We start from the raw sequence: 13,196 nt of genomic DNA on the forward strand, positions 1-13,196 counted from the left end.
AGTTGGTTGGTTTGTGTATGAGAGGTGCACTCCCACAAGTCCTTAATTCTCTCTGAAGTTGGCTAGCCCTCAAAGCGACAGGCTCTCTGGGGTCAACAGGACCCTAGGTGTTCAAGCTTCAGAATAAAAAGGCTGATCTAAATTAGGGTAGCCTTGGGGCTTCCCTGGTGGACCAGTGGCTAAGACTCAGAGCTCCTAATGCAGGGAGCATCCCTGATCAGGGAAGTAGATCCCATATGCCACAACTAAAGATCCCATGTGCCACAAGGAAGACCTGGCATAGCCAAGTAGATGTATATTTTTTTTAAAATCAAAGTAGCTTTAAAAGGAAGCAAAGAATGGGCAAGCAGGGGTGGGTTGGATATAACCTATCACTCTCTATAATATTATGTGTACTGACACAGCATACTTTCATCATGGATCACTGGTTTGGCATTACTAAGTTTGGAAAAGGCTTGTTCATGTTTTCTTCCAGGACCACTGAATTGCTTTGTCATTTGAGATAGTTTATTTTTTCAGTTCTCCTTTAATGAAACTATACAGTTACCAGGAGGCAGTGGGTTCTTAGTGATGGGATTTTTCTAGCCCCTCCCACCCCTTCCTATGTATACTTATATTATTAACTTGTATATATTGAGAGGTAGTATATGTAGTGCTGGGCTGGATGAGTTACAAGCTGAAATCAAGACAGGCAGGAGAAACATCCACAATTGCAGATATGCAGATGATACCACTCAAATGGCAGAAAGTGAAGAGGAACTAAAGAGCCTCTTGAAGGTGAAGGAGGAGAAAGAGCTGGCTTAAGACTAAATATTAAAAAAACTAAGATCGTGGCCTTTTCATACTGTTCATGGGGTTCTCAAGGCAAGAATACTGAGAAGGGAATGGCAAACCACTTCAGTATTCTTGCCTTGAGAACCCCATGAACAGTATGAAAAGGCAAAAAGATAGGATACTGAAAGAGGAACTCCCCAGGTCAGTAGGTGCCCAATATGCTACTGGAGATCAGTGGAGAAATAACTCCAGAAAGAACAAAGGGATGGAGCCAAAGCAAAAACAATACCCAGTTGTAGATGTGACTGGTGATAGAAGCAAGGTCTGATGCTGTAAAGAGCAATATTGCATAGGAACCTGGAATGTTAGGTCCATGAATCAAGGCAAATTGGAAGTGGTCAAACAGGAGACGGCGAGAGTAAACGTCGACATTCTAGGAATCAGCAAACTAAAATGGACTGGAATGGGTGAATTTAACTCAGATGACCATTATATCTACTACTGCTGGCAGGAATCCCTCAGAAGAAATGGAGTAGCCATCATGGTCAACAAAAGAGTCCGAAATACAGTACTTGGATGCAATCTCAAGAACGACAGAATGATCTCTGTTCGTTTCCAAGGCAAACCATTCAATATGACAGTAATCCAAGCCTATGCCCCAACCAGTAATGCTGAAGAAGCTGAAGTTGAACGGTTCTATGAACACCTCCAAGACCTTTTAGAACTAACACCCAAAAAAGATGTCCTTTTCATTATAGGGCCCTGGAATGCAAAAATAGGCAGTCAAGAAACACCTGGAGTAACAGGCAAATTTGGCCTTGGAATACGGAATGAAGCAGGGCAAAGACTAATAGAGTTTTGCCAAGAAAATGCACTGGTCATAGCAAACACCCTCTACCAACAACACAAGAGAAGACTCTACACATGGACATCACCAGATGGTCAACACCGAAATCAGATTGATTCTATTCTTTGCAGCCAAAGATGGAGAAGCTCTATACAGTCAACAAAAACAAGACCAGGAGCTGACTGTGGCTCAGATCATGAACTCCTTATTACCAAATTCAGACTGAAATTGAAGAAAGTAGGGAAAACCACTAGACCATTCAGGTATGACCTAAATCAAATCACTTATAGATTATACAGTGGAAGTGAGAAATAGATTTAAGGGACTAGATCTGATTGATAGAGTGCCTGATGAACTATGGACGGAGGTTTGTGACATTGTACAGGAGACAGGGATCAAGATCATCCCCATGGAAAAGAAATGCAAAAAAGCAAAATGGCTGTCTGAGGAGGCCTTACAAATAGCTGTGAAAAGAAGAGAAGCGAAAAGCAAAGGAGAAAAGGAAAGATATAAGCATCTGCATGCAGAGTTCCAAACAATAGCAAGGAGAGATAAGAAAGCCTTCCTCAGCGATCAATGCAAAGAAATAGAGGAAAACAACAGGATGGGAAAGACTAGAGATCTCTTCAACAAAATTAGAGATACCAAGGGAAGATTTCATGCAAAGATAGGCTCAATAAAGGACAGAAATTGTATGGACCTAACAGAAGCAGAAGATATTAAGAAGAGGTGGCAAGAATACACAGAAGAACTGTACAAAAAAGATCTTCACGACCCAGATAATCATGATGGTGTGATCACTCACCTAGAGCCAGACATCCGGAATGTGAAGTCAAGTGGGTCTTAGAAAGCATCACTATGAACAAAGCTAGTGGAGGTGATGGCATTCCAGTTGAGCTATTTAAAATCCTGAAAGATAATGCTGTGAAAGTGCTGCATGTAATATGCCAGAAAATTTGGAAAACTCAGCAGTGGCCACAGGATTGGAAAAGTTCAGTTTTCATTCCAATCCCAAAGAAAGGCAATGCTAAAGAATGCTCAAACTACCGCACAATTGCACTCATCTCACATGCTAGTAAAGTAATACTCAAAATTCTCCAAGCCAGGCTTCAGCAATATGTGAACCGTGAACTTCCAGATGTTCAAGCTGGTTTTAGAAAAGGCAGATGAACCAGAGATCAAATTGCCAACATCCGCTGGATCATGGAAAAAGCAAGAGAGTTCCAGAAAAACATCTATTTCTGCTTTATTGACTATGCCAAAGCCTTTGACTGTGTGGATCACAATCAACTGTGGAAAATTCTGAAAGAGATGGGAATACCAGACCACCTGATCTGCCTCTTGAGAAATTTGTATGCAGGTCAGGAAGCAACAGTTAGAACTGGACATGGAACAACAGACTGGTTCCAAATAGGAAAAGGAGTACGTCAAGGCTGTATATTGTCACCCTACTTATTTAACTTATATGCAGAATACATCATGAGAAACGCTGGACTGGAAGAAACACAAGCTGGAATCAAGATTGCCGGGAGAAATATCAATAACCTCAGATATGCAGATGACACCACCCTTATGGCAGAAAGTGAAGAGGAACTCAAAAGCCTCTTGATGAAAGTGAAAGTGGAGAGTGAAAAAGTTGGCTTAAAGCTCAACATTCAGAAAACAAAGATCATGGCATCCAGTCCCATCACTTCATGGGAAATAGACGGGGAAACAGTGAAAACAGTGTCAGACTTTATTTTTGGGGGCTCCAAAATCACTGCAGATGGTGACTGCAGCCATGAAATTAAAAGACGCTTACTCCTTGGCAGGAAAGTTATGACCAACCTACATAGCATATTGAAAAGCAGAGACATTACTTTGCCAACAAAGGTCCGTCTAGTCAAGGCTATGGTTTTTCCTGTGGTCATGTATGGATGTGAGAGTTGGACTGTGAAGAAGGCTGAGTGCCGAAGAATTGATGCTTTTGAACTGTGTTGTTGGAGAAGACTCTTGAGAGTCCCTTGGACTGCAAGGAGATCCAACCAGTCCATTCTGAAGGAGATCAGCCCTGGGATTTCTTTGGAAGAATGATGCTAAAGCTGAAACTCCAGTACTTTGGCCACCTCATGTGAAGAGTTGACTCATTGGGAAAGACTCTGATGCTGGGAGGGATTGGGGGCAGGAAGAGAAGGGGACGCCAGAGGATGAGATGGCTGGATGGCATCATTGACTCGATGGACGTGAGTCTGGGTGAACTCTGGTGTGAACTGAGTCTGGGTGAACTCCGGGAGTTGGTGATGGACAGGGAGGCCTGGCGTGCTGCAATTCATGGGGTCGCAAAGAGTCAGACACGACTGAGCGACTGAACTGAACTAAGAGTACATCATGAGAAATGCTGGGCTGGAAGAAGTACAAGCTGGAATCAAGATTGCCGGGAGAAATATCAATAACCTCAGATATGCAGATGATACCACCCTTATGGCAGAAAGTGAAGAGGAACTAAAAAGCCTCTTGATGAAAGTGAAACAGGAGAGTGAAAAAGTTGACTTAAAGCTCAACATTCAGAAAATGAAGATCTGGTCCCATCACTTCATGGGAAATAGATGGGGAAACAGTGGAAACAGTGTCAGACTTATTTTTGGGGGCTCCAAAATCACTGCAAATGGTGACTGCATCCATGAAATTAAAAGACGCTTACTCCTTGGCAGGAAAGTTGTGACCAACCTACATAGCATATTGAAAAGCAGAGCTATTACTTTGCCAACAAAGGTCCGTCTAGTCAAGGCTATGGTTTTTCCTGTGGTCATGTATGGATGTGAGAGTTGGACTGTGAAGAAAGCTGAGTGCTGAAGAATTGATGCTTTTGGACTGTGGTGTTGGAGAAGACTCTTGAGAGTCCCTTGGAGTGCAAGGAGATCCAACCAGTCCATTGTGAAGGAGATCAGCCCTGGGATTTCTTTGGAAGGAATGATGCTAAAGCTGAAACTCCAGTACTTTGGCCACCTCATGTGAAGAGTTGACTCATTGGGAAAGACTCTGATGCTGGGAGGGATTGGGGGCAGGAAGAGAAGGGGATGCCAGAGGATGAGATGGCTGGATGGCATCACTGACTTGATGGACGTGAGTCTGAGTGAGCTCTGGGAGTTGGTGATGGACAGGGAGGCCTGGCGTATTGCAATTCATGGGGTCTCAGAGAGTCGGACACGACTGAGCGACTGAACCGAACTGAACTGAAGATCGTGGCATCTGACCCCATTACTGCATAGCAAATAGAAGGGTGAAAGGTGGAAGTAGTGACAGATTTCCTCTTCTTGGGCTCCAAAAGCACTGTGGATGGTGACTGCAGCCATGAAATCAGAAGATGATTGCTTCTTGGCAGGAAAGCGATGACAAACCTAGACAGTGTGTTAAAAAGCAGAGACATTACTCTGCCAACAAAGGTCCATATAGTCAAGGCTATGGTCTTTCCAATGGTCATGTATGCTTGTGAGAGCTAGACTGTTAGGAAGGCAGAAAGCCGAAGAATTGGTGCCTTCAAACTGTGGTGCTGGAGAAGACTCCTGAGAGTCCCTTGGATAGCAAGGAGATCAAACCAGTCAATCTTAAGGGAGATCAACCCTGAATATTCACTGTAAGGACTGATGCTGAAGCTGATGCTCCAGTATTTTGGTCTTCTGATGCCAACACGCAACTGATTGGAAAAGTCCCTGATGCTGGGAAAGATTGAGGGCAGAAGAAGAGGGTGTCAGAGGATGAGATGGCTGGATGGCATCATCGATGCAATGAACACAAACTTGGGCAAACTCTGGGATATGATGAGGGATAGGGAAGTCTGGCGTACTGCAGTCCATGGGGTTGCAAAGAGTTGGACACAACTGAGCGACTGAGCAACAACGTATATTTACAAATATGTGTGAGCATATACAAGCTGATATATACACATATCTTTTAAAGGTACAGGAAGACAAAATATAAGCCCTAAGTGCCAAGGAATTTCAATAAAAATGCATCTTAAAGTTGAAAAAGTTTATCACTTTATTGCCCCTCCACTCTCAACACCTGCCCCTTCCCTTGTCTAATTAGAGCTCTCTGAAAAATGTACAAATAAGCACACATCTTTCATCTTTTGAGGAATGACTTATGTAAAGACATCATCAGGATCAATAGATTTGTTTTCTGTAATGTAACACACTCTTAAGCAAGTCTACTTAAAAAATTAGCCCACATGTATTATTGAATACTGGTCATATTTTTACAATGAGTGATGAGTGTCACTGACTGCCTCTTCTACATGCACCCACGCGGCTGGCACACCCTCTTCAATATCAGTAAGGCAGAGCAAGTCACCAGCTTCTACAGAGCACCGCTGGCTGTGTGCTGAGAAATTTCTCCCATGCAGACCTGGCAAGACAATGCTTATACACAAACACATTGTATAGCCATTTGCTGGCTCCGTCAGAGCAGCAACAGGGCAGGGGCAGGGGGTCTCTGAGCCGGCAACTCTCTCTGTTGGAGGAGTCCCTCTTAACCCTTTAGAGGTAACTAATTTCATGAGGTAACTAATCTCATTCATGGCTGCACAACTGCCTTCCTCTAAACCCCTCCTAAGATCTCTCAAAATGGTGCTAATTAGACATCTCATGCACTTTTTGTCTTATCATAACATCATTAACAAGGGAAGTAAGCCCCAATGCTGACCAGCTAGGTGCTAGGGCATACCTTCTGCACTTTGTCTATACCCCACCTGTGTTCTTGACACATTTCACTTATGGTGCTAAGAATATACAGTTTCTCTTTCTTTTGTTTGTTTGCTTTTGGCTGTTTCTCCATAAAGTATTCATGACCTGTCCACATTCTCCTGGATTTATTAACTTAGCTCCTTTTATATCTACTAGTTAACCTTGATGTCTTCCCTTCCTCCTGTACAATAAATCCCTTTTCTGGATCAATACTCCTTATTCAGTACACACTTGCCTTATAAGTAACTCTCAAGATACTTGGGTCCTTTTACAGAGTCCATGTTTGCAGTTCAAAGGCAATCTCTCAGGCTTTAATAACTTGGATTCAGGTAATCAGGGCGGTAGCTACATATGCTCCATTCTGTTAAATGCCAGGTGGAAATCCATTCTGATTGAGTTCAAAGTGAAATTAGGAAAAAAGTCTTTCCAGCTCTTTGGTACAGGAAACAGCTCGGGGTTTTGCACAAATCTGAAGAGCTCATTGAATGCATCTTTCCTGTGACTTTAGTGGACACAGTCACTGGAGCTTATTGGTACTCAGGCTTCTCTGTTGCTTTCTGGAGCATTCACTACAATCATCCTCCAGCCTTTCCTATTCCTGGGTGGCAGGCAGAGCACGCCTGGAGGGAATGAGTGCTCAGCTGAGATAAAGGCACGGAGAAAGTGGACGCCAGGATCTAAGGGAAACTGGCGAGACATTCACTCTCCAGCTGTTAGGAACTTTAATTGTTATGTCTGTTGGAATTCCATAGACCCTTGGAACATGATCAGAGGGGTAAGTGGGTCAGAGAAGAGGGGAAATAGTGGTGAATTGTGGGCTACCATCTTATAAAGAAAGCAATTTAAAATACTGGTTTCCAATTGCTGCTATAACAAATTACCACCAATTTAAGGACTTAAGACAATTCATTACCTTACAGTTCTATAGGTCAGAAGTCCAAAGTTAGTCTCACCAGGCTAAACCCAAGGCGTCATCAGGGCTGCATTCCTCTCTAAAAGCTCTATAGAGACACAAATGTAGAGAACAAACATATAGACACCCAGGGGGAAGGAGGGGATGAACTGGGAGATTGAGATTGACATATATACACTATCGATACCACGTATAAAATAGATAACTACTGAGAACCTACTGTATACTTCAGGGAACCCTACTCAGTGCTCTGTGGTGACCTAAATGGGAAGAAAATCCAAAAAAAGAGGGGATATATATACACACACACACATACATATAGCTGATTCACTTTGCTGTACAGTAGAAATTAGCATAACATTGTAAAGCAACTACACTTCAATAAAAATTAAAGATAAACCTGAATATTGAAATAGTAAAAAAAAAAAAAAAAAAAATCTCTTGGGGAGAATCTGTTTGCTTGCCTTTTCTAGCCTTGAGAGGTTTTCTACATCCCCCAGCTTGTTGTTTACTTCCTCTATTTTCAAGGTCAGCAATGATGCATCTCGCTAACTCTTTTTCCATTTTCCACCTGCTCTAATGGTACTCAGGAAAGGTTCTCTGGTTTTAGGAATGCATGGGATTTGCTTGGACCCACTGGAATAATCCAGGATTATCTCCCCATTTCAAAACTTCAAGACCTTAATTATATCTGCCAAGTTCCTTTTGCCATCTAAGGTGACATAGTCATAGGTTTTGGGGGTGGGATGGGCAGATTATTCTATCCTACTGTGAAGAAGGCTGAGCGCTGAAGAATTGATGCCTTTGAACTGTGGTGTTGGAGAAGACTCTTGAGAGTCCCTTGGACTGCAAGGAGATCCAACCAGTCCATTCTGAAGGAGATCAGCCCTGGGATTTCTTTGGAAGGAATGATGCTGAAGCTGAAACTCCAGTACTTTGGCCACCTCATGTGAAGAGTTGACTCATTGGAAAAGACTCTGATGCTGGGAGGGATTGGGGGCAGGAGGAGGAGGGGACGCCAGAGGATGAGATGGCTGGATGGCATCACTGACTCGATGGACGTGAGTCTGGGTGAACTCTGGTGTGAACTGAGTCTGGGTGAACTCCGGGAGTTGGTGATGGACAGGGAGGCCTGGTGTGCTGTGATTCATGGGGTCGCAAAGAGTGGGACATGACTGAGTGACTGAACTGACTGACTGACCACAGCCACAAATGGAGAAGTAAATGGCAGCCCACTCCAGTATTCTTGCCTAGAGAATCCCATGGACTGTATGTAGCCTGTCAGGCTCCTGTGTCCATGGGGTCACAAGAGTTGGACATGACTTAGCAACTAAACCACCCCCCACCCCACAACCACAGAGTTGATATCCTCACTGAGATAGAAAAGGGAAGCGTCTACCTTTAGACCTACCTTTTTTTGTCTCCTTCAGGTCTAATGGGGCTTCCCAGGTGGCTTAGTGTTAAAGAATCCTTCTGCTAGCTGCCGTCTATGGGGTCACTACTGAAGTGACTTAGCAGCAGCAGCAGCAGCGGAGATATGGGTTTGATCCCTGGGTCAGGAAGATCCCCTGGAGTGGGAAATGGCAACCCACTCCATTATTCTTGCCTGAGAAAGAGGAGCCTGATGGGCTACAGTCCATGAGGTGACAAAAGAGTCGGCCCAGATGGTGCAGGGGTGAAGAATCCGCCTGCCGATGCAGGAGATGCAGGAAACCAGAGTTTGCTCCTTGGGTTGGGAAGATCCTCGGGAGGAGGAAATGGCAACTCACTCCAGTATTCTTACCTGGAAAATCCCATGGACAGAGGAGACTGGTGGGCTACAGTCCATGGGGTTGCAGAGTTGGACACAACTGAGCACGCATGCTGTGCTGTGCAGATCTAATGAGATAACCATAGATTGTTAAAAATTCTTGATTTGACCAGTTAATCTATGATAAGTGAAATTTTATTATTGGCAAGCAATAATAATATTAATTCCATAATAATTTTTCTTTATGCAAATTATTACTTTAGTTTCAGTTTGGGGGATAACTTTCATTTCTCCTCTCCATGTCTCTCCTTTGAACATCCAGGAGCTTTCTCTGCCTTCAAAATCTTTAATCTTCTTGACCTCTCTAGCTATGGAATGATTTCTTCTACAGTTGACTGCCAAAGTTCTCTGACAATTCATCAACATGTGTTACTGTGTTTTCACTCATCTTCTATCCATCCCTCAGACCCCAGAAGTTTGATTCCTGCCTTAACTCCTCTATTGATGATCACTTGCCAAAGGTCCCAGGTATTATGTCACTGAGACCCTTTCTTACTCTTCTGTCTGCTGCTAGATATTCCCATGGTTCTCAACACCCTTGACCAGGCCCTTCTTGAAACTCCCCGCCCTTGGCTTGCGTGGCTCTCCTGACTCACTCACAGCATGCCGCTAGGCCCTGGTTCCTTGTCCTCCTCCAAGGTCTACCTTCAGACACCACCTCTGCTCTTCTACCCCAGTTAATCATGGGCTTCTCAACATGTTTGCATCTACGTAGATACCTGCCAAATCTGCTTTTCTGACTATCTGGTGGACATTTCTATACAGGTATCCCTCTGTCCTCTCATATCCAAAAGTCCAGAGCTTAAATCTCCAAATCTGTTCTCCCTCCTGATTTATATACCTACTTACTTATATAAAGGTTGTTTATTTATTTTAGTCAACAAATCCATCATGGTCCTAGTCATCTTGGCTTGAATCTCCAGCATTGGCGTCTGACTCTTTTAATCCCCTCTGGTTAACTTATTCACTATTTTTATTCCTAGTACTTCTGGCATCTTTTCCTTTGCTTCCAGTACTGCCCTCCTGATTCTTATCACACATGCCTGGGTGATCTGAAGTCCTTCTCGGCACTTTCTTCACCACCACTGCTAAAGCAGTTCTTAATCTCTCTTCTTCCATCATGTCATTCTTCTTTTCTTCATTGCCTAAGATCTTAGTGCTGTTTGAACCCTCTACTCTCTCAATCTAATCGGTATTTCCATATTTATCTTAAACTTTTCATTACAAAAATTCTAGGAGGACCAGGCTGTTCACTCTCCCATAAACATAACTTGTTCATTACTGTTTCTGGGTTCACATGGTTTTCCATTCCTGAAATTCAATCTCTTTCTCCACTAGTTTACTCTCATAGACCTTTCAAAGCTCAAGTCTCAATTTCCCCATCAATACTTCTCTGGCCATCTCTGTTTTAAAGACTTTTTTCTTCCTCTGAACACATTCACATTTGTAGAGCACACTGCAAATCAGCAGAGAACTTCCATAAGGCACAGTCAACCACTCACCTGTCTTTCTGCAACTGTTACCATGTCCTAAATTCTTTCCACTGTTACTATGGATGAACTCTGCAGGTATCTACCTAAGTCAGCCTGTCCACTTATCTACCAGATTCCACTTCAGCATTTCTGCTTCTCTTTTCTGTATCAATTTCTCCATCCCTCCTGGATAATTTCCATCAGTACATAGCATGCTGTTATCTTCTCATTTTCAAAAAATCTAACAAACCCTCTCTTAATCCCACTTCTGCCTCTATTCATTTCTTTCTCATTCCTTTTACAGCAAAACTCCTTGAAAAAGTAGCCAGTCTGCACTGCTCTAACTTCTCTCTTACTGTTCTGTCTTGAACGCATTCCAGACGAGCTTGCATCCCCAATGGTCTGCTGAAAATGCTGTTAGTAAGGTCACCAAAGACCTCCTCTTTTTCTTAAATCCAATGTTCAATTCTTATTTCTCATCTTGCTAGACCAATCAGAAACGTTTCAACCTTGATGACTTTCTTCTATTTGAAACACTGTTTTCACTTGGCTTCCCAGACTTCTCTCTGGCCATGCCTCTCCAGTCTTTTTGCTGGTTCCTACTCATCTCCTGGACTTTCCTGATGGCTCAGATGGTAAAGCATCTGCCTACAATGCAGAAGACCTGGGTTTGACTCCTGGGTCGGGAAGATCCTCTGGAGAAGGAAATGGCAACCCACTCCAGTACTCTTGCCTGGAAAATCCCATGGATGGAGGAGCACAATAGGCTACAGTCCATGGGGTCGCAAAGAGTTGGATACGACTGAACGACTTCACTTTCTCATCTCCTAGACCTCAACTTGTAACAGTTTTCTATGTCTCAGTCCTTGCCCCTCTTGTCTCATCTCATCTCATGGTTTAAAGTAACATCTATAAGTGGATTCTGTTAGCCTCCAAATTTATATCTTTACCTGAACCTCTTCCCTGAGCCTTAGATGTGTGCAATCCAATTGCTCACTCAGCATCTCCACTTAGACCTAATAGGTATCTCAGTGCATCCCAAATCCAGCTACCGAGACTGTTATTGCTTCAACCTACACTTTCCATAGCCTCCCTGTGTCCATTGCTGATAACTCCACCCAGTCCCTTTCTTACTCTCTCATTGTATGCACTAGCAAATCCTTTTGGTACTGCTTTCAATATTGATCTGGAATCCAACCACTTATCATCGTTCTACTATTATTACCCAGTTTAAAACATTGCCATCTCTCTGCTGCTGCTAAGTCGCTTCAGTCATGCCCGACTCTGTGCGACCCCATAGATGGCAGCCCACCAGGCCCCTCTGTCCCTGGGATTCTCCAGGCAAGAATACTGGAGTGGGTTTCCATTTTCTTCTCCAATGCATGCATGCATGCTAAGTCACTTCAGTCGTGTCCAACTCTGTGCGACCCTATGGACAGCAGCCCACCAGGCTCCTCTATCCACAGGATTCTCCAGGCAACAATACTGGAGTGGGTTGCCATTTCCTTCTCCAAGTCATCTCTCTATAATGACACAAATAACAGGTAAGAGTGAAGGTCCTGAAGTCATAGCATGCAGGCTTCAGTCCAGGCTCTGCCACTTACTGAGGGTATAGTCTTGGGCAAGTTATTTACCCTTTCTGTGATTCAATTTCCTTATTTGTAAAATAAGGATAATGATGATAATGATTGTTACAAGGTTAAGTAAAAACAATATATATATAATAAAGCGCTTAGAACAATGCCTGGCAAATAGAAGGTGATCAACACATGTCAGATGCATATCATAATGTATGTATAATCTATAAAGCCATAAAAGCTCCATGACCATAGATGGGAAATAGTAGGCAAGAAGATAAGGGGAACTGTCAAAATGGCCATTCTCCTAAGCATCAGCCATCCAAAATTTTAAATACCCAAACCCATACTGAACTAGGCTGGGGGATAATTGTTCCCACCCACTCTGGACTGTGCCTAACGCTTGATATATTGCTTATTTTGTGAAATTTTTACCTACAGATTTATAGAATGATGGCATGTAGCGAACATCTCCTGATCACGCTGTGCTGTGCTTAACTATTAGCTATTGTCACCTCTTTTTCCTTTGTCTCGAGAGTACTTCCTATGCTACTCTTCTCCAAATCTCCTTTCAGCTCCCAGGAATCCCAGACAACCTTAATTCTGATCCTGGCTCTATTCTGGGTTGACCTTCTCTTTTCAGGATGCTATATGTAGTTTGCTGTCATTGCTACCAAATATAACATTTAAAAGAGTGTTCTACAAACCCAGTTAACAATGCTGCCCTGAGAGCCATTTTCAGTTCTCATTTTATTGACACAAAGAACCTGGGATTCTTTGCAAAAGTGGTTGATATGGAAAAGGCTGAACTGCTGAGTGAGGATGGAAAAAGCAAGTAATTCAAACTATGTCCATACTATTCAGGACCAAAAAAAACAGGTAGCTTTCAGAAAAGGAAATTGAGAAATGAAAGAATTTCCCTAAATATTCAGCAAGTCCTGAAGCAGGGATCAAACCTCACTGTTTAAAACTTCAGGTATTTCTTTTGGCTAAATTCCAAGATTCTTTGGAGAGAAGAATCTGTTGTGTTTTTGTTTCAGTGGGGCTCATAAGGGCACATGGTGGCCTGGCTGGGAAACACT

General features: G+C 43.1%; 1 protein-coding gene across 2 annotated transcripts in view; it reads left to right on the forward strand.

The window, feature by feature from the left end:
* Positions 1-13,196, forward strand: part of TMEM178A (transmembrane protein 178A) — a 142,387-nt gene that overhangs the window by 42,479 nt on the left and 86,712 nt on the right. The window lies entirely within an intron of this gene.

This window comes from Bubalus kerabau, chromosome 11 (assembly GCF_029407905.1).
Source record: "Bubalus kerabau isolate K-KA32 ecotype Philippines breed swamp buffalo chromosome 11, PCC_UOA_SB_1v2, whole genome shotgun sequence".
In the NCBI taxonomy this organism is placed as follows: domain Eukaryota; kingdom Metazoa; phylum Chordata; class Mammalia; order Artiodactyla; family Bovidae; genus Bubalus; species Bubalus kerabau.